This window comes from Colobus angolensis, unplaced genomic scaffold, assembly GCF_000951035.1.
Source record: "Colobus angolensis palliatus isolate OR3802 unplaced genomic scaffold, Cang.pa_1.0 Scaffold89, whole genome shotgun sequence".
Lineage (NCBI taxonomy): Eukaryota > Metazoa > Chordata > Mammalia > Primates > Cercopithecidae > Colobus > Colobus angolensis.
Window position 1 is genome coordinate 3,152,243 of NW_012122820.1, and position 22,006 is coordinate 3,174,248.

A 22,006-nucleotide genomic window follows, 5' to 3' on the forward strand; every position below is an offset into this window, starting at 1 on the left:
GGGTCGGATGTCTTGGGAGCTTGCCGGCTCTGTGCCCACTGTCCTGCCCTGTCAGCAGGTACCAGCAAGCCTGTGTGCCATGTGGGGTACAGGGAGTCACGGGCATATGATTAAATACTCACGCTTTGTCAAAACACTGACAGTTACAAAATGCCTCCGCCTCTACTCAGGGAAGGGTGAGCAATGAGGAAAATGACTTCAATATGCAAAAGACATTCCAAGGAGTCCGGGAGGGAATGCTCATTCTAGAGCCAGGAGGGAGTCATGGGAATGAGTTCTGGATTTATAGACTGAAAGAAATCAGCTAGGTTAAACGTGCCTAAATTGTGCTATCTGAGTATGTGCTTAAGGAGATGAGCTCGATGAACTTTGAAAGACTGTCTCTTCTCTACTGATGGGAGTGACAGTGAAGTTCCTGAGGAAGGAAGGTTTAGGGTGGAAGAATTCTGAGCCTCTGGGTTCTGAATTCAAAATCACACACAGCCCTCTAGACAACACCGAGGCACAGTCTTTGTGGATAATTTGGAAAACGAGAATGGTGATTGTCTGTTTAGGACAGGTTTGGGTACAGCCGCTCAGGGAAGCCAGGAACCAGCTTCTAACCATGGAAGCTTTGTGTTTTCTGTATAAACTGTCCTTGACTATGGACAAAGAATGGGTACCCAGTGTTCGGTTGGCATCGTAATAGGGAACAGAATTCCACACAGATGGTTCAACGGAACGGAGTTTTCTGAGGGGCATATTCACAGAGGGGTAAGGAGACCAGCAACGGATATCGAGGCACTCAGGGCTAAACGTAGAGGGAAGCTGTTACCACCTTAAGGCCTGAGGAGGAAGGGGAGAAAATACTGTTTGGGGGGCCTGGTGGCAGCTGGAGCCGGGAGGAGGACCATGAGGGAGAAACCATAGTCATGGAAGGATGTTGTCACTGCCAGGACCAAGGCACCAAGGTAGGGGGACATGGAAAGAAAACACCCTGCCTTCCCTGCCTTCCTGTCTCTAGTTTCCTATTGACACTGCTCATTGGCGAAACCAATCTGAAGCTGGAGAACCAGGGAGCCGGGCACCTCGAGCAGTCCCCAGGCGCCAGGCTTCCAGGGCACGGGTCAGGAACAGAGGGTGGAAGGGGTCTAGGGGAGCCAGCAGGGAGCCAGAGCTAATTTGTAATATTTGCCTTGTTTAGCCAACTCGAGAAGGCTCGTCCTGAGAAGGCGAGCTTCAAAAGCTGTTACCGACTCGCAAATTATTCCGTTGTCAAGACTAGTGTGTTTACCTTGCAAACTACCTTGAGCCAGCTGTAATGAAATTCTGAAATGTCTCCCATACACCCTCCTTCTCTGTGAAATGTCAGGTTTTTGAGGGCAGGGCCTGATTCTTTTATGAACAGTTGTCTCGATCACTTCAACCCCTCTATACCTGGAGTGCGTTACACTTTCCAGAGTGCCGTACTCAGTGACCCACCAAGTCAATGTTTTGAGGCTTTTGAACTGGTCAAGGTGATCATCTTGCTGAGTGGCCTGAGTTCTCCAGCGAGAGAAAACGAGTCATCTCCTCGAGTGAGGGCCACAGCACTCCAGACGTGGTGGTGGAACCCTTTAGGGTGAGAGCCCACAGCCATGCCACCAGCCAGCCAGGAACCCAGGAGGCCAGGATGGAGGAAGCAGGAGTGGAAAGTCATCGGATTCCCTTTCTGGTTCAAGCTTGGCCATGCAATGTCTTAAGTAGGGCTCGTGGTCCTAAGTGTCACCTCCATCCTGATGCCACAGTGTCTGTATTGCCACTATTCCATTTCTTCTTTTGGGTGAAGACTTACTCCACCTGAGGAGAGAGCACATGAAAGCATTAGCAAGTGCTGGCACACACAGCCATTCCCTGCCCTGGCCAGGCTGGAGGGGCTGGGTGGTGGTGGGGGGTGTGGGTGAAGTGAGCGTGAAAGGAGAGGTGAAGGGTGTCTAGACACTCCCTTTGCCGAGGGCTGGTGGCCTGTGGCTTGTTCTCTAGGACAACGCGGATCTGTTTGGGGTAATGGCAGGCACTGCTCTTTCTCATCCAGCTGTCTCTTCCTCTTCTGAGTCCCACAGGGTCCTGGGGCCAATAGGCTCTGTCACCTCCAGCCTGTATTGAGTAGCCACCTGTCACTGCTCAGGCCGGGTTGGAAGGGCCTGTGAGGGGTGGGGTGTGGGATCCAGTTCATGGCTTCCAGGGCCAACTGGGGTGAAAGGCAGATGCTCTTCCACTCCTGTGTTTCTCCTTCCCAGTTTCATTCTAAATGGAAAATATTTCTGTAGGTTTAAGTCCAAGGTGCAGTCCCAGAGCGGGTGTTTTCCCTTTTGACGTAAAACAGAAAGTGGAGGCTGCCCTGAGCCTTGGGAAAAGTACTCAGGAAGAATCTTCCCCATGAGGCAGCGTAGCGTAATGAGTTAGGTATTCTGAGTACCTCCAAAGCCTGTTCGTTCTTTCCATTCCAGCTCAGACTGCCTGAGTTCAAGTCCTGGTGTTGCCACTTACTAGCTGGGTATAAGTTATGTAACATTTTAGTTCCTCGATACCCTAATCTATAAACTGGGGATGAAAATAGTGTCTATGGTAGGGAATTGGTATGAAGATTAAACAATTTAAATTGTGTCAAGGCCAGGCATGGTGGTGGCTCACTCCTATAAAGCCAGCACTTAGGGAGGCTGAGGCAGGAGGATTGCTTGAGCCCAGGAGTTCGACAGCAGTCTGGGAAACCCCATCTCTACAAAAAAAAAAAAAAAAATTAGAGCATGGTGGTGCATGCCTGTAGTCCCAGCTACTTGGGAGGCTAAGGCAGGAGGATTGCCTGGGCCCGGGAGTTTGAGGCTGCAGTGAGCTATGATCACATCACTGCACTCCAGCCTGGGTGAGAGAGTGAGACTGTGTCTAAAAACATTTTTTAAAAGTGTGTCAAGTGCAGAAAACAGTGCTTAATGCATGCCATGTGCCATGCAAATGTTTGCTCTTATTCATTTCAAGAAGCATATTCTTCTGGGCAGAGCATCCTCCTAGGACTCTGGAGAGATGGAACATCTGTAGGGCCACCAACGGGACCAGTACCTGCCAATGTCCCCCAAGCATCTCTTCCATCGAGCTATTGCCTTGCTCACAAACCCTCAGTGAGTTGCTTGTCTGGAGATACAGGCCAAATCAAGCCTGTCTACAATCTGCTGCCTGGCTGTGTCCATTCCTGGCCACAAACCCTCTGCTTCACCAGGAAAACCTGTTTATGGGCCCCATTCTCCTACTTGTTTTCACCTCTGCCTTACCCTGCCTGAAATGCTCTCCTTCCTCACGTTCCCCTCCAAAGCCTATCCATTCTTCGATTCCAGCTCCAGTTCTGCCCTGAAGGCTTGCCCATGCCTGTGGATCCCCGTCCTCTGCCTCCTGCCTCCTCCTGCTTCCCCGGCTGGTGTCTGTCTGGTATCATCAGTCATCTCCTCCCAAGCAGCCTATTACTTTCTCTACTGACAACGCCTTGAGCCGGAAGCCAGACAGCAGATATTCCAAAACTGAAAACCTACAGATTTGCCTGTGTATTTGCTATATTTCTTAAGAACACAAGAAAGGCTGAACTTCCTAGAAGTTATTCCTAGGGCCAGCATCATGGAAGTTTGAAGGTTGGCTGTGTAGAGCAGTCACTCCAAGTCAGTTGATTTGCTTTCTTGTTCCTCTCACCCCATCAGTAACATAACATGGAGCTTCCTCTGCATTGTGCTGTGAGATGACAGTAAAAGGTCTGTCGCCACTGCCTGGGACTTGATCTTTCCCTGAAACAGGGACAATTTCTATGACTAGTGCTACATTACATTTATCCGTTCTATTGGACACACGTTCATAGGCCCAGGATCAGAATAAAGTAAGTCCACAGCTAGAAGAAATCAGTTTATAGGCAAACAAGACTCTGATGTTGGCCCTTAAAAAGAAACTGCTTGTATTACATATTACAGTTTAATTTTGTCCCTGTTAGACGGTCCCAGTGATATCTTTGCTTCCTAACCACAGTCTAGTTTTTAAAGGTTATTTGCACAGGTGACTATTTTTATCCTTTCCAATCTAAATATAGTTGTCCCTTATTATCCACAGGTGATTGGTTCCAGGACTCCCCAACCCCTTGGATACCAAAATCCTTGGGTGCTCAAGTCCCTTACGTAAAATGCATAGTGTTTTCATATAACCTTTGCACATCCTCTTGTGTACCTTAAATCATCTCCAGGTTACTTATACTACCTAATACGGTGTAAGTGCTATAAAAATAGTTCTTACGATGTATTGTTTTCATTTACTTGTATGATTTTATTGTCATATTATTTTTATTAAAAAAGTGTTTTCTATCTGTGGTTGGTTGAATCACCAAGAGTGCAAAGGGCCAACTGTATCAACAGCTCAGAGTGGAGAGCCCAGGGCCCAGGCACGGATCATCAGGAGAAGAATAAGGCTGGTGGAGAAGAAACGGGACCCCCAGAGCTGGTTCCTTCTGTGGGCTGGGAGCTCCTCCAGGATGCTGGGTTAGGACCAGCAGGGCGGCCAGCACCATGGAGACGTGCTGCTGGTTTTGGAGATGGGGAGAGGGATATGACCTTTTCTGGGAATCAAATCAGAGTGAAACCAGAAAAAGAAGCTAGACTTCTTGGGGTAACTTGGCAAACAAAGCTCAGACAGATGGAGGGGTGTTCAAGGAACTTTGCACGATTTCCTGTGGGCTAAGAGAAGACATTTGTAAATCTGAAAGGGCAACATAGGGAGAGCTCCTGCAGGGAAGGGAGAGGGTCACCCCTCCCTCTCTCCGACCCCGGGCTTGGTTAGGGGATGGAGAATGGGACGGGGTCAAGGAGGCTGTCTGTTTCCCTCAGTGCAAATGCCTGGACAGCACGTGTGTGCAGGCTGTGTGCCCGACCGACAAGCCCCTGGTGGGCGGCTGTTGACTGACTGTCCATGCAAGGGGTATGGGCTGTGCTTGGCAGCCCCCAGCAGGCAGGGCTTGTTCACCCGCATCCTGTCCAGGAGCTATCCTGGCCTTAGTGTTGAAAGACAGCCCTGGGTTGAAGGAGTGGCAGGTCCCACTTGGGTGCTTGATGATGATCTAGAGCCTTGTGCCCTTCTCTTCATGGCCTCCTCCTTTATGGCAGCAAGCCATCATCTTATGGGGCCCGTTTCTGAGCTGGACGCCCAGCAGTTACCTCAGAAAGTGTTGTGGGGCCCAGGTGTCCTCTCAGAGGATATGCGCACTCCTGAGTCGTTCTCACTGCGTGTGTTCATTTCACTCACCGCGTGCTTCATTCGTTCAGCTCCGAGTACCTGCTGCTGTTTCTGAGCTAGGCGGGCTTCCTTCAGGTAATAGGGGAAGCATGGTCTGGAAAAGGGAACGTTTCCTTTGGCCCCATGGAGAGACATCCTGAGACACTTCATCAACCAGGAAGGCTCCTAAGCAGCCACTGGGTTGCAGTGAAAGTGTTCAGCTGCCAGTGACTGCTCTGGTGAGACTTGCGAGAAAGAACAATGGTGGTGAGCATAGCAGCCCCTCAGAAAGCAAACCAGGGAGTGGGCACCTGACATGCACGATTCCTAATTCACACAGTCCCTGCATAAGCTAGGCATTCCCGTGTCCTGTTTTCACAGGAGGAAACTGAGGCCCCTGGAACTCACGTCTTTTGCCCGAGGCCATCTAACTAGGAGGCTGTAATTAGTGAAGCTGGGATTCATACCCAGGGCTGTCTGATTCCAGAGCTGGGCTCTTCCACGGTATGGCCTGAGGGTACAGTCTAGAGCAGGGACTGATGGGGTTTGAAAGAACATGAGATGGTGGAGTGCCAGGCTGGCTGGTGTGGGGCCCCGGCTGGGATGAGACAGTGTCTTCAAGTGTCAGGGATGGACACATGTCTCTGTCGGTAGATGTTGGTCCCTGGCAGCCAAGCATAGTGGCAGCACTCCCAGCCTGGCCTGCCCTGCACAAGCCTTCAGGCACACGGGCTTCTCGACAGAGTGACAGCTGGGGTTCCATGCCCGCACCAGTGGCGGGAGAGATGAAGGTGAAACAAGGGGGAAAGGACTGTAATTACCTCTTAACAGGTTCCACATTTCTCTGCTGTCAGGATGGTTTTGTTTTCTGATTTATTTTGATCTGCTGGAAAATGAGTTGCGGCAGTGTGTTTGGTGTGTTATCATTGTCCTGCTAGCTAGCAGTCATCATCAGCAACGTTAGCCCGGCAAACGTGATCTTTCTGTCCTTTGCCCAATTCATGTCAGGCTCTGTGCGGCAACGGCGAGGGAGAGGCGTGACTGTGTGTCTCTGCCTGTCTGTGGACCCCGACTCCTCACCACCACCCAACAGGGGACAGCCCTGCTGTCTGTGTCTTCCTGGAAGGCTCATGCCCCCACAGATTGTCTGGCGAGCCTGCCAGCTGTACCGCATTGCTCTGTGCATGTGACCTAGCTCTCTCCCAGCCCCCTGCTCCATCCCACATGCAGCCTCTGTCCACTGTCCCCCAGCTCGCAACCCCCATGCAGCCCCACCTTTGACCCACCACCTCCATCTGCACCTGCTTATGGAGGCTGTGTCATGGAAGAGAGGCGGCCTGACCAGTCTCAGCCCACAACACGACTGGATCTTTCCCTTCTCTCTGTGGGAAGACAGCCGGTCTCAGACTGGATTTGACCTTTTCTCTTGTGGTCGGGCCAGGATGAGCAGGAAACCATTGTTAAGGCACGGACGCCTAGGTGGGAGAAGAGAGCCAGCACTATAGAGTGGGGAGGACTCAGTGCTTCCAGGCTGGATGTTGGGCAGCAGGCCCCCTCTGGTCTTTGGTGAAGGTGGTCTGCAACAAGCACTCAAAAAACATGAGTTTTAGAGCCAGACGGAAAGTCGTTGAGCCCAGTTACAGTCATCCCTTGGTATCTGTGGGGAGACTGATTCCCAGACCCCTCTCAGATACAAAACCCAAGGATGTCCATGTCCTTATATGTATGTAGATTATATGCACATACTACACCATCTTATGTATTTTACACATGGTATGTTTTATTTTTTAATTTGTATTATTTTTTAATGAAGTTTTTTTCCTCATATTTTTGACCCAAAGCTGGTTGAATCTGTGGGTACAGAGGGCCCACTGTATTTCGTTAGTCGGAGTAAAAACTGAGACTTAACACAGAGGCAAAGATGTGCTTAAGAACTACTTTGGTTGGCACCAGGTCTGGGATGTGAACCTGAATCTCTGTGGCAGTCTGTCCAAAAGTGGGCTGAGCTGGTTTCAGGATTGGAGCAGACAGCTGCCCAGGTGCTGGAATTTGAGAGATCTGCCATTTCCTCCCTAGAATTTCTACCTTTAGCATTACCTTTGGAGTAAGTCAGGGATCACCAAACATCTCATTACCAAAGAACTCTTTCTTCCCGCATGACCCAACACAGACCAGAAAAGAGCAGAGATGCTTTGGTTCAAGTGCATGGGAAAGAACGGATGACTCAGAGCTGGCCTGTTCAGCTTCTCCTGATTCTCCAACGAGGTCCCTTATGCATCTTGCTAGCACCTTTAGAGCCCCGTGGAGTATAGTGAGAAATGTTTATGGCCTCTATTACCAGGGCAGATGAATCGGTGCAGACATTAACAGCTTCTACACCTTAATTAGCATGGGTGTGTTTAGCAGAATAATGGAGAGCAGAGACTAGGTTGATAAAAGAATAGGGTTCCCAACAGGATAGTTTTTGATTAAGGAAATATTTGGAGCGCTGTGGAAATGCTTGAAACATAGGAAGGTCAAGTTCAGCTGGGGTGCATTAGGATGACGGAGGGTAGGGTAGCGGGGTAGGGTGAGAATTGGGGCAGCCTGGAAGCTGGGGCCTGAATCACTGGGGCGGGGACCAGAGAGACCAGAGAAGGTCTCAGACATAAACTCTAACTACTCCGTAAAACTACCTAGAGCATGAAAATCCCAGCGCCTCTGCCACAGCCCTGCACGTCACAGGGGTTGCAAAGTCACAAAGATCATGGCATCGAGCTTTCCTACCAGGAACTATGTCCTCAACTAATATTAATAGCTGACATTTGCATAGCAGTTCACAGTTAATATAACACTCTCATATGTTAGGTGCTTCTCTTAATACCCCTTGAGGTAGCTATTATTATTGTTGTTATTATTATCATCCCTGTTTTAAAGGTGTGGAAACACAGGGTCAGGGGCCCAGTGAGCCATTACTTGGAAACACTGTTATTAACAATTACTTCTTATAGTCATTTCTAGCAACTCATGTCCTGGAAATGTCTGGTTTAATTCATCTCTCTCTCTTTCTAGTAGACAGACAGACACACACACACACCCACTCTGAGGACTGGTAGGGAAGAGGACTTCACTTCTTGCTTCTCCACAGTCATTTCCCAGTTGTTGCTCTCTAACAAGAAACCCCCTTCAAAACCCTCAGCCCTGCCCAGAAATCTAAGGAGACTTCAGGCAGCAACGGTAGGGTCCACCCCACCCTGAAGGGCTGCTGCAAAGATCTCCAAGAGGAGGCCCCCAGTACCATTCCTCTTGAAGGTCCCAGTTCAATGTGGCTTGAGTCCTTCACCTCTGAGTCTGAAGCAGGCAACATCCCAAGGAGCTGAGGAAGCCTCCTCTCTCCTGCCACCTCTCCCTCACAAAGAGATGGCTCCTGTCCTCCCCATCTCCCTCCCACCCTAACCGCTCACCAAAAATGGACTTGTTTTCTCTGGTGCTGCTTTAATGCATCTTAACACTTCATTACTGGACTTGATCCTGTTATACTTGCATAAAGCAAGCAGACCAGAGGGCCCTGAGCATGCGGCATTAGAGGGAGAAACTGCCGGCAGTCTCATCACGCTGAGATGCCTTGCACAGCGCACCACTCTTAGCAGAGACTGAGGCTGGCCGGGCCACCCATGCTGGGTGCTGACAGGCCTCAAGCCTGCAGTGAGGGCCAACCTCAGTCCTCGTGGTCTGTACTGGGGACAGAAGTCATCTGATTTTAAATTCCATAGGAATAGACCAATGGGTGGAGTCACCAAACATCCAGATGTTTTCTCCCAGCTTTCATATCTACCATTTATTTTTAAAGATGTTTTTATGGACTAGGTATAATTTTCATACAGAAGGTAAGATTCACCCATTCCATCTACTGTTCTATGAATTTTTAAAAACAGCTTATCTGAGGTATCATTGGCATGTAACAAACTGCACATATTTCAAGTGTATACTTTGGAAAGTTTCAACATTGACCGTCAGTGCAATCAGGAGGGTGAGCATATTTATCACCCCCAAAGTTTCCTTTTGCCCCTTTGTAATCCCAGTAGCTCAGCCCTCCCTACCCCGGCTATTTCTTTTCTGTCATCATAGATTAGTTTATATTTTCTGTTGTTTTATATCAGTGAAATCATACAGCATGGACTCTCTTGACTGCCTTCTTTCATTCAGCATAATTATTTGGAGGTTATGCGTGTCTCTGGATGTACTTACTCCTTTTTATTGCTTAGTTGTGTTCCATTGTCTGGATATAGCACAGTTTATCCATTCACCTGTTGAGTTATTTCCAATTTTGAGCTGTTTAAATAAAGCAGCTATGAACATTTGTATATAAGGCTTTGTATGGATGTATGCTTTCCTTTTCTCTTGGGTGAATACCTGGGAGTGGAATGGTTACATCATGTGGTAGTGTGTGTTTAGCATTTTAAGAAGTTGCCAAACTCTTTTCCAAAGTGGTTGTGCCATTTTGTGTTGCCATCAGCAGTGTATGGTCCTTCTACAGTTTCGGTCCTTCTACAGCCTCACCAACACCTGGTGTGGTCAGTATTTTTAATTTTAATTTTAGTCATTATAATGTGTATGCAGTGGCATCTCATTGTGTTTTCAATTTGCATTTCCCTGAAGACTAACAATATTGAACATCTTTCCTGTGGTTATTGGCCATTCATATATCTTTTTGGTGAATTATCTGTTCATATCTTTTGCACACATTATACTTGGGTCATTTTCATATTATTGCATTATGAGGTTTCTTTATATATTCTGACTGGCTATACGTTTTTTTTTAAATCAGATATGTGCTTTGCAAATGTTTTATCTCAGTCTGTGTCATCTTTTCTCTCTCATCTTTGTTGGAAGTCATTTTCCATATATGTGGCGGTCTATTTCTAGACCATCTGTTCAGTTCCATTGATCCATTTGTCTATTTTTACACCAATACCACACTGCTTTGATTACTATAGCTTTATAATAATAAGTCTTGAAATCAGATAGTGCTAGTTACCCCTTCGGCTTTGTTTTTTTTCATAGTTGTTTGGTTATTCTAGACCTTCTGCCTTTCCGTATGAATTTTAAAATCAGTTGGCCTATTTCTCCAAAGAAAAGTGTTTGCTTCATGCGTTTATTTTGAAGCTCTGTTAATAGGTGCATGAACAGGTAAGATTGTTATGTGCCCTTGAAGACTTGACCCCTTTGTTGTTTTGAAAAGCCCTTTTTAATCCCTCGTGATAGCCTTTGCACTGAAATTTACTTTGCCTGCTATGAATAGAGACACTCCAGTGTCCTTTTGATTGTGTTGGTATCGCATAGTTGGCCCTTTGTATTCTCAGGTTCTGCACGTGCAGATTGGAAACACTGGAAAATAAAAATAAAAAAGTAACAAAAATAATGCAAATCAAAAATACAGTATCACAACTATTTACATAGCATTTACATTGTATTAGATATTATAAGTAGTCTAGAGATGATTTAAAGTATGTGGAGGGATGTGCATAGGTGATATGTAAATATCATACCATTTTATATAAGGGATGTGTGCATCTGACGATTTGGGTATCTGTGGGGCAGGAGGAGGTATGTCCTAGAATCAGTCCCCTACAGTTACTGAGGGACAGCTGCATATCTTTTTCTGTTCCTTTACTTTTAACCTATTTGTGTCTTTATATTTAAAGTGGATTTCTCGTAAGCAGCAGATAGTTGGCTCCTGCTTTTTTATTCAGCCTGACTTAATTGGCATATTCAACCAGTTTGCTATTGATACCTGGCTATGCTTATGTTTAACCTCTTGCTGTTGTTTTCTATTAGTCCCATATAGCCTTTATTCCCTTTTCTGTCTTTTTCTGCCTCCTTTTGGATTAACTGAGTATTTTTAAGGATTCAGTTTCATCTCTTCTGTTGACTTATTAGCTAAAATCCATTGTTTTGTTATTTTAACAGTTGCTGTAGGGCTCATAGCATACATTCTTAATCATCACAGTTTGTCTTCAGTTTACTAAACCACTTCACATATAGTACAGGAACTTCAAAATAGCGCACTTAGATTGCTCCCTTCCTGGCCTTTATGCCATTGCGGCCATACATGCTAATTGTGCATTTGTTCTAAACCTCACAATACATTGTTACTATTTTTGTTTAGGCAGTCAATGATCTGTTAAATGAAAATCATATATACTTCACCATGTAAGTACCATTTCTGGTGCCCTTCATTCCTCTGTGTAGACCCACACTTCCATCTCATATTATTTTCCTTTTGCCTAAAGGACTTCCTTTAACATGTCTTGTAGTGCAAGTCTGCTGGGATTAAAATCTTTCAGCTTTTCTGTGTCTGAAGAGAAGTCTTTATTTTTCAGTTTTATTTTCGAAGGATATTTTTACTTAGTATAGAATTCTTAGGTGATAGTTTTTTCTTTCATGACGGTAAAGCTATGATTCCACCGTCTTCTTGCTTGTGTTGTTTCTAATAAGAAACCTGCTGTCACTCTTGTCTGTTCCACTGTACCTAAATGTGTCTTTATGCCCTGGCTACTTCTAGCATTTGCTCTTGATCACTGCTTTGAGGAATTTGATTATGATGTGCCTTGGTATAATTCTTTTTTTTTTTTTTTCATGTTTCTGGTGCTTGGCATTCCTTGAGCTTCTGGAACCTGTGGGTTTATATTTTTAAAATTAAAATTGGTAAATTTCTGGCGATTATTTATAAAAAAAATTTTTTTTGCTTCTCCCCCCATTCCTGTGAGAATTCTGATTACACATGTATTAGGCTGCTTAACATTGTCAAACAGATCACCAGCACTTTCATTTTATTTAATTCTTTTTCTCTGTCTTTCATTTTGGATAGTTCCTATGCTATGTGTTTATGAATCTTCTCTTTTTTTTGCCATACATAATTTGCCTGCCTTCTTCCCTCCCTCATTCCTTCTCTTCCTTCCTTTAGAAGAACGTAGGTGGGTGTACCTAATTTTATAATGATTATTATTTCAAAACCAATCCAGAGCTTCCATTCCCAAAGCCAGACTGCTGGTTGGAGATTCTGGAGGTGGGGAACACAGCGGGTGACATTCCTGGAATTTGGGGGACTTTGCAGGACTTGACACTTTAGAGGTTGGATTAGGATACATCCAATTTCTCCTGCTTCCTCCCTCTTCTTTCCTATCCCCAAAGTAAGGAGAGTCCTGTGAGCCCAAAGGCACCAGACAGCCCTAGCACACTCTTGGCAGGCAGGGCTGAGTGCCTGGGTTTCCCTCTCAGTAGGGAAGCCTTAGGGAGCCTCTCACAGGAGTGAGACAGGAACAGCAGCTTTATGGAAACTGAGTTCCAAATAAACACCCGGAAGAAAACTCAGGCTCCCCTGTAGGCCTGGAAAGCTTTGTCTGAGACGATGACCTTAGGAGGAGGTCACCAAAACCACTTTTTCCCTCACAGCTCACGGGATCAGAGCCACCTGTGCCTGCTGAATGAGTGGTCAGGTACAGCGCACCTACCTCCTGCCAGAGAAAGGGAGACCTGCAGTCTGGCTGTGGCAGGTCTCAGCAGAATCTTTAGCTTTCTTCAGGCTTGATCGGCTGCCTCAAGACCTGTGCTCATGTAAAGAACAAAGAGTACACGTAGGTTAGGAACGTTCTCCGCTTCACGTAACAGGATACTTAAGGACTTTGAATTGGTTCAGCAGCTCAAGATGCCACTGAGAACCAAGGCTCTTCCTCTCTTTCCACTTCCTTGTACTGACCCTGTTGGCTTTTCATATTCAAGTTGATTTCCTTTTGGTTGCAAGATGGTCGTCAGTGGGGCTCCAGGCATCATGCCCCCATTCAAGGCAGGTGGAACCAGGAAGGAGTGGAGCCAATAACACTCTGGCCCCTTTTTTACATAAAACAGGGTCTTTCCCACAAGTCCCTAGCATAGTACTTAATTTAATCTACACAAGGATCCCCTGGGGATCTCATTAAAATACAGGTTTGGATGTAGTAGATCTTAGGTAGAGCCTGAAATTCCGTGTTTTGATCAAGCTGCCAGAGTGTGTCAGTGTGGCTGGAAACTGCATTTTGAGTAGCAAGGTGCAAGGTTACTTCTCCTTATTCTTAGTGACACAATCCAGTTAACTGATTACAACTGGCTGCAAGGGAGGTTGACAAAGTATCTTACCTTTTTCAGGGGAGAGTTTGGGTAGCAAACCAGTATCAGCCACAGAATTCTACTGAAAATGCAGGGTAGGACGCATCTGAAGTCACAAGGTTGGGCTGGGACAAATTAGAGCCTTCACCTCCATGAGGGATGACCATGGACCCCTTACTGTATGTCCACACTCAGCCTGCAGGGACAGGGCATTATTGCCATGAGCCAATCTGTCCTGTATACTCACTGGAGTAGGGATTCCACTTTCAGAATTTTATCACCTCAGCACTCAGCACAGTGCCTGGTACACAGCAGGTACCCAATATGTGTCTATTACACTGAAATGTTTATTGGCACATGGTCTAAAGATGGTGCCAGGGAATCTTGTGAAAATGCAATTCTGATTCAGGAGATCCAGGATGGGGATCCAAGATGATGCATTTGGAACAAGCTTCCAGAGGATGCTGCCGTCTGTCCGAATCCTGGGCCCCACTTTCCATAGAAAGGGTCTAGGACATGCAGAGTTAGCAGCAGCTACTTGTTCTTCATTCATGCAGACCCGAAGCTGTTTGCAAGGGTGTTAGCAGATATTAGATATGGCCGGTGGGGAGGAGTAAGGAGGGCCTTGGCTATGCCTTTTTCCAAGATCCAGGAGCTGGATGCTCAGAGATCTCATCCCTGGCTTCCTTGTCCACTGAAAACAAAAATCAACAGTATACCCGGGTGAGGAGAGACCAGCGAAGCACATCTTTCAACAGCTCTTAACTTGCTTGGCCCCAGCCGTGAAACAGGAACCTGCCATCCCCCTAGCTCAGCCCTGGCCCTCAGGAAGTGCCGGGGACTCTGCCAGGCTGTGTGAGTGAGGGGCTGATGTCTTTCAGATGTTGGGGCTTCAGCGGGGGAGTGGGGTAAGCCGGGGAGAGGGAGCATTTTTTTGTGAATATTTTACCCATGGGAAAAGCTGAATTCTCTAGAGCAGAGCTCTGGATTCTTTTTTTTTTTTTTTTTTAGGTAGTGGGAAGTGAGTTACTGGAATTTCTTCTGAATTCGAAGCCAAACAAAGTTTCTTGCGGTTTTAGTTACACAAGCGGCTGCTGCCAAGATGGAATGAATGAGAAGAGCCACTGAAAGGAAGAGACAGTGAGGGGCTGGGGGAGGAGGGTGCAGAGCAGGACCCGGGCGCCGTGCAGAACAGCCCTCCAGGCGGGCACGCTGCCTGCTTCTATGCTGTCAACTCTTTAGGGAGAGAACTGACTGTTCTGTCTGCCTCCCAGGATCAGAAGTAAAAAGAAAAAAGGTCTGTGAAAGTGAGGCATACACTGGCAGACACACACACACATGTGAATGATTATCATTGCTTTGTAATTTACCATAATTCGGGCCTGTGCACTCTGTGGGGTTCTGCTTTGTTCAGTTTCCTCACTGAGTGGCAGTTGGACGAGACACTTCTGCCCCTAAGCTGCAGGCAGGCTGCTCTCAGTTCAGCCTTGTTCCAGTCTGAGTCTGCAGCGATGCCCGCCGCTCCAAGGGGCAGCAAAGATAATTAACTTCTAGTGGTGATCCCTAAACTTCATTTCCCTTAGCGCCTGAAGCCTCCTCCTTGTTACCTTTCCTGGGAGCCACAGAATGGACCAGGGCCATGTGTCTCCTTTCATTTCTCCAGCCTGCCCTCTGGTGGGAGCTGCCCTGCAGTGAGCGGCACCCCGGCTAGGGCCTTTCTACAGATTCTGGGTTGGCTTCCAGTGGCGCCTGGCATCTCTTCTGCTCTCTGGAAGGAGGGACGGGCCACTAAGTGCTGACAGCAGCCTGTCACTCACACTTTGCTCCCTCTGTAGAAACACCCCGTGTCTCTCCATTCCATCCCTGCGTGTTACCTGGCAGGAATTTCCTCTTCCTTGGGTCAGGTGGGTGAGAAGGGCTCATGAGAGCTGGCTGAACTCAACCCTTTACACTGGGCATTCAGTGTCATTACATTGATAGCTTGAAATGGGAAATGGGCAGTAGTGGGAATATTTACACCACAAAAACTGGCATATGCTACAACCAGAGCTTTCCTCCTCTCTCCCCGAAAAGCCAGTTGTTAAAACATTTAACAACATACCACTGGCCGGAACCACTTGTGAAGGTGAGGTAGGGCTGCAGGGAGAGCCCAGGTAGTGGAGGAAATCGCAGCCTTCCTTCCTTGCCCATAGCATGTGCCGACCACCACTCCAGGAGCTTTCGGAACTTAGGAGCTCTCTTCTGAAACTCTCCTTAAACACCTCCTCATCCCAAATGGGTTGACCTTCAATTAGAGGACTCTGCTGTGGAGCAGAGCTGGAATTACTCAAAGCAGAGTTATAGATGAGACTTATTTTCTATGTTCCTAGGCTCCCTTCCACTGTTCCCTGTTCTCCAGACCCCATGTTCTTATCCGATGGTATTTCTACTCTTTTTCTCAACCTGTTGCTAATGTGCTCATTCAAGAGAGGCTGGTGTGCACCTACCCAGGGACTTTTTGTGGGGAGTGGAAGGGAGTGTTTTATTAGGAATTTAAGTTATATGTGCAAGGAATAGCACATCCATGGTGGTATTCCTCCACATCCATGGAGGAAGGTTGGGTCAGTGGAGATCAGTGCCGGAAGAGCAGTTTCAGCCTGCGTGGTCTTGATGTGGGCTTGGCTGATGAGAAGCTCTCTCCAATTCTGTCATTCTGGGATTTCAGCTGTTTTCCACTGAAGACAGAGATTTTTAAAACTGCACAGCTTTTCAGGCGAGTTCCTTTAGGCCAGCCCTCATGTTACAGTCAGGGAGTTTGAGGCCCAGGGATGTTTCCCATGGGCTGAACTCTAACTAAAAATGAAGGTCTCCTAGTCCCATTGCTGTTGTCTTCACTCAGCTGTTTCAACGGATGTTGCCTCATGTGAATTATGGATGACTGCTGGAGATATTAGAATGAACAGAGTTACCAGGAGCTAAATACTCGTCATTTATACCTGGCCGGTTCTGTGTTCAGTTGTCCTCTTTCTTTACAAAGAGCTTTGAAACAAGACTGGCCTGTTTGACCTTCCATTAGAGTTAATGTCAAAGCTTGCCGAGGCCTGGGAAACAGGTTTCATTGTTCGCATTAAAAGGGAGTAGGAAACAAGAACTTTGATTATCCTAGGCTCTGGCCTGTTCTTTAATAAGGAATTTGAGAAGATGTCTTAGTGGCTGGTATTCCTAGAACATAATACTTGAAAGTGGAACAAGCAGATGAAAATATGCCTTAGGCAGGAAACCAGATGGGAAGGGCTAGTGTCCACAGGATCTGCACAGTAAGGACCCTGTGGGAAGATGTCATGGGTAACCGGGCCTGATGGCTCAGCACCCAGCTGCTTTGCAGTGGTTCTGGCTTCAGGGCTTCTCTGGGTGGCTGAAGAACGGGTCTGTGAGGTTCTTTCAGCAGCTCCTGTTGATCAAGTGTGGATTGTGTGCCGGACCCAGGGCTGGGGCTGCGGAGTCAGGAGGTGCAGTCCTTCCCTCGAGAGCACTCTGGCCGCAGAGTCACAAGGTTAGGCTGGAAGGAGACAAACAAGAAACAATGACAGGACCTGGGCTCAGGCTGTCATGAGCAGCCCTCCTCTGGACAGCGGGAAATGTGAATTGGGGACTCATGTTTACGACTTTGTTATGTTTTTTCTTACTGAGCGATGCTCGTGACAGGAGAAAGGATTTCTTCACTGTCCCAAAAGAATGTGCCTCAGGACGGAAATTGGTAGTGGCCCTGCCTTACTCATGTGCCCCAAGCACGTTGGAACCCCAGAGGAATTTTAGGCAGATTTTTATTCTTGTTTTCTGGAGACAAAATCTAAAGTGAGGGCTGTGTGTTGTGGGCAGGGGTGGGGGTGGGGGTCATGCAAGAAATTTGGAAGCTGTGTGCCTTGCCTGGCTGACTGTCCCAATGACCCCGGCACAGTAGGGGCCTCCGGGTCCAGATGTGGGAGGTCCCACAGGGGCCTGCTCCCAGATGACAGGGGCTCTTTTCCATTAGGACCTCTTCTGGGTTTCTCAAATTATGGCTTTTCCTCCTTCATGGTCTCCCAGTACTTTTAACCCCTTCTCTCCATTTTTCCTAAGGAATGTTCTAGAGGAAGGGTTTCTGGGAATGGGTACCCTTCTCGCCTGACCTTCACAAGGGGAGGGATCGGGCAAGTATTGAGTCATTCCTGCTCATCTTGATTGTGATCGTGACCCGGGTCTCATGGAGTGTCGCGGGATAAGCGATCAGTGTCCCTTGAGGCAGGGCTGCACATGGTGCAGTTCCAGAGAAACGAGGGGATGAGAATGAATGTGGCTGCTCATTTGTTCAGTGGCTCTTTAGGAAGGTTGGGTCAGTGGAGATCAGTGCCCGAAGAGCAGTTTCAGCCTGCGTGGTCTTGATGTGGGCTTGGCTGATGAGAAGTTCTCTCCAATTCTGTCATTCTGGGGAAAGCAGGCCATGTCCCATTGGGAGTGCTCCTGTGAGTCTTTAAGTTAGTAATTCTCATCCCTGGCCACACAGAAGAATCATCTGGGATCATTTAACAGAAACAATGTGAGGATCCTACAGTGTGTTCCAGGCCCTTCATTTTCAAACTTGAGTGGGCATGAGAATCACCTGGAGGATTTGTTAAAACACAGATTCCTGGGCACCCACTTCCGAGTTTCAGTGGCTCCAGGATGGAGTTTGAGAATTTGCATTTCTAAAAAGCTCCCGGGTGACTCCCTGCTGCTGGCCTGGGGCCACACTTTGGAAATCATGATTACGAACACAGGAATCAGAATTTCTGCGGATGTGGCCTGGGCATCTGAATTTTTTCACATTCTCCAGGTGATTTTAATGTACAGCTCTGGCTGAAAACGATTTCCGATCATTGATTTTTTTTTTTTTTTTTTTTTCATCCAATAACTATTCATTGGTCAGATTGTGTGTGAATCATTGAGTTCGAGTGAAGACCCTCAAGAATTCCACTGATGACTGCATCCTCCACTGATGACTGCATCCTCAAAGGGAACCGAGCCCTGCCCAGGGACACACAGTTATTTTCCTCTTCCTCGTCCTTTGGAGAAGCACAGTTGAAGCTTCCTCCCTGCACCACAGCCCCCACCCCTTGAGCATGAATGTGCAGTGAGTGTGAGAGCCTGCCGTTTACCCTACCCGGCCTCCCTCTCCAGCCAGCATCTCTCTGAGGAGTGAGGATTTCCTGCTAAGTACCTGATGATGGTCTGTTTACTTTCCTCTGGAGTTTGAGGCTCTTGCGCAGATTCTGCCTTCCCAGACAGTTCAAGAACCAATCAACCAGCTGGCCCTGGCGACCTAGAAAGCATAGTCAGTTGCCCTGGAATAGGTTGATTGCACCCCAAAAGTGCTTTTCCGCCTCTCCCCATCACAGGTGTTTGCAACTCCATTTGCCCTCTGAGTCAGCTTGTCCATTACTGGGTTTGTGTTCCTTGATGGGGTCTGTTTTTCCAAGGTCTTCGGGAGTGGCGCTTTCCACCCAGTTTGGCTGCGGGGCTGAGAAGGTGCCTTGCATTTTGTATTGTGTGTCCTTGGCGGGTCTGTGCCTCCCTTCTGTCTGTTTTCCCTCAGGACCACCCACCGCCCCATGCTTGTATCTACAACAGCTATGAGGAAGAATATACAGATTAATCACCTTGCTGCAGGGTGCCAGTTACCCAGTGGCTCTGGCAGACCCAGTCAATGGATCCTTTAGTGTGGCCTTCATCAGTAGAGCTGCCACTGCTAGCACCCAAAAGGTAGCACTAATATGCATGTGTCACCTGAAAATTACAACGTAAACAGTGGGGCAACACATGTATAGGAAGGTAAATTTTAATTAAAAGTCTGTTCTCCAACTTAGCCTGCCTTGAAAGATACAGAAATGCCAAGCTGTCAGGCTGCCGGTCAGGTTAAGAGGGTTCTCTCGTGCACTGCGGACCATGCTGGAAGAACTAGGGCTTCATTGAAATCAGATGCCTTTGATTAATTTTCTACTAAATGCATCCCATATGGGGAAGATGTGCCCTCAAGTGGTTAGCAGAGCCAGCAGGAGCCAAAGCTTCCTGAGAAGTGCTGGGTCTTCTCTCCTGCAGTGTCAGGGGGTGCAGACAGTACAGAGGGAGGGTATGAGAATCGAGACACGTGCCAAAAAGGAGCAGGTGGGAAAAAAGAGCCCGTGGCTCAGCAGCAAATTGTGGATGCTGAGCGGATGTGGCTTTTGAGGCACTATGCCCAGTGGTCATCCTGAATTTGGTGCACTGCCTGGGGAGGGGGTAGATGGAGGAGGGAAACTAGCCACCTCCAGAGGCAACCCTGCTGGACAAAACTCACTGTTAGAACCATCAGAAGTCCATTTTCCTATGGAAATCTATAGGGAAGGGGTAGAGAAGAGCTGCAGAGTCTATTAAATGTGTGCTTGCTGCCTGGTCTCTGGTACAGTCAGGAAATCAGATTTGTACAGTGGAAATTCATTCATGCAATAAATATTTATTGAGTGCCTGCAATGTGCTGGTGGTACTAGGGACTGGGGATACAGCGGTGGGTGAGCTAAAGGCACAGTGCCCTCACTGAGACTTGTATGCCACTGGAGAACATGGGTTAAACAAGGCATTATGTGATCAGCATATCAGTGCCATACGGGCAGTGGTCCAAGGTGCTGATGGGTGCACACTGGGGACACCTAGTTCTTAAGTGACTTTTTAGGCTCGTAAGTGGTCAGAACAGCTTTCCTATTTTGCCATTTACATGTTCACATTCACTTAGCTCAAGTTGCCCTTCTGATAAGAGGAAATTTGTGTCAAGTCACATAGAATCACTGAATATTTGCACTTGGAGGATCACCTGGCCTAATTCTTCTGCTTTAAACATGAAGATGCTGAAGGAGAGAAGTTAAAGAACTTGTCCAAAATTGCACAGCTACTTAGTAATAAAGTTTGGATGGAAATCTGCTTTTCTGACTCCCAGATTAGTATTTCTTTGACTTTACCTCACCTTTGGAAAAATGAAGCTGATTCAAGGGAAGTTCCTGGGCACTTATGGCCAACTGCCCTCGCTCTGAAGATGTAATGTTTTAATTGGCCGGGCAGAACTGGAGTCCACAGGTGGTAAGCGTGGACAGGTGGAGAGCCAGCATCAGAGAGAGCCTCCTGGCCAGTGCCTGCCTTGCTTGGCAGATGTCAAGGCAACTGAGGATTGGGGGCAGGGTATGATAAAGGACATCAGGAAAGTGGTAGTGCTGGGGCACTGTCCTCTGGGCCTCCCTGGGCTCAGCCGGGCAGGGGCATGTCTTCAGAGACAATGGTGTTGACTTCCTCTGGGCAGCCCTGCAGGGTGGCAGTCCCACAATGGAAACCTTGGAACAGATATGTTGGAGGATATGTATAAGAATGAGGGATTAGTGCTGGTTGGGGGCAGAGAAAATGCCCTCTTAGGGAGAAAATAATGATCGGTGTCAAAGGACTTCCTTTCCTAACCAGGCAGACTCTGGAAGATGACCACGAGGCCCGGTGGGAAGGTGGCAGTGGGAATGTGATTAATTGTACTGTCCATGAACAGTGAGCCGAGGAGCTTGTGCCTGGCTTTATTAGGGACATATACTCAGGGCTGCTCCACCCAGAATCCCTGCTGCTGTCTCCAGGGCTGCTCCACTCAGTGTCTTAGAGATGAGAAAAGGAGTCAAGGACTCCTACGAGCGTGGAATGGTAACCTCTGGAGAGGAGGTCGGTCTCCCAGGGATCTGAGACGTGTTCCGGGAATGGAATTCCCGGTATCCTTGGCAGTCGTTTCAGGATGTTGGAGACCTAGGGATGCTGTCCTGACTGCCCTAAGATAGCACTTCCTTGGCTTACTCAAATGTATTGTCTGAATCAGCAGGCTTCACGGTGAAATCAGGGGGTTTGTAGCACGGATGTTGGAGCTATGTAGACTGGATTCAAATCCCCAGTTCTAGCAATTCCAGCTCTGTGTGCAGGGCACTAGAACTTGCTGAGTCCTAGCTCCTTTGTAATACGAGGTGATGGTGAATATGTCATAGGGTTGTTGCCTGGATTGAAAGTATGTAAAGCACCTACTAGTGTGTCTGGCACCTGGGAGGTACTTGGATGATCACCCTTAGGACAACAAAACAATAAAAGGTCCTTCCTTTTAAGCCAGAAAAGCTATTTGGAAATGGAACAGTCTTTTAATGAGGAGGCCTTAAAATCCCAAACCACCAGCCAAAACCATCAAAATGGAACCCAGACGGATATTTGCCCAAGGGCCCCCGGCTTCTCAAGGGCCTCCTCCGCAGCAGGATTTGCCTGCACCACCTACTGGTGGTTTCTTAGAACTACACACTCTCTTTCTGAACTGCTCGTTGGTGAGCAGGACACCAGGAGAGGTGGGGAGGAAAGGAAGGTAACTAGTAGTTTTGCAACTATTTTAATTACTTCAAATTGAGATGTCTGTAAATAAGATGTTAGAGTCTGGAGCTTTTGTTTGGTCTTGTGTTCAGCATAAATATAGTTTTATAGTCACAAAAGTACCCTGCAGTGGAGGATGCAGGATTTCGCTGTGACAGCAGAGCTAGAGGCGGCTTGCAAATGGCGGCGTTTGAAAGTGCCCGTTCTGGGTAGACATCCAGGCTGCTTT

At 47.6% G+C, this 22,006-nt stretch overlaps 1 protein-coding gene and 1 long non-coding RNA gene across 22 annotated transcripts in view; both read left to right on the forward strand.

Annotated features, from left to right (window-relative positions):
- Window positions 1-22,006, forward strand: part of CACNA1C (calcium channel, voltage-dependent, L type, alpha 1C subunit) — a 659,923-nt gene that overhangs the window by 215,670 nt on the left and 422,247 nt on the right. The gene's annotated exons all lie outside the window — the stretch shown is intronic.
- LOC105503910 lies at window positions 786-19,235 on the forward strand. The gene is made up of 3 exons (XR_001000550.1): window positions 786-950; window positions 18,302-18,505; window positions 18,968-19,235. It is a non-coding gene; the product is annotated as an uncharacterized LOC105503910 (long non-coding RNA).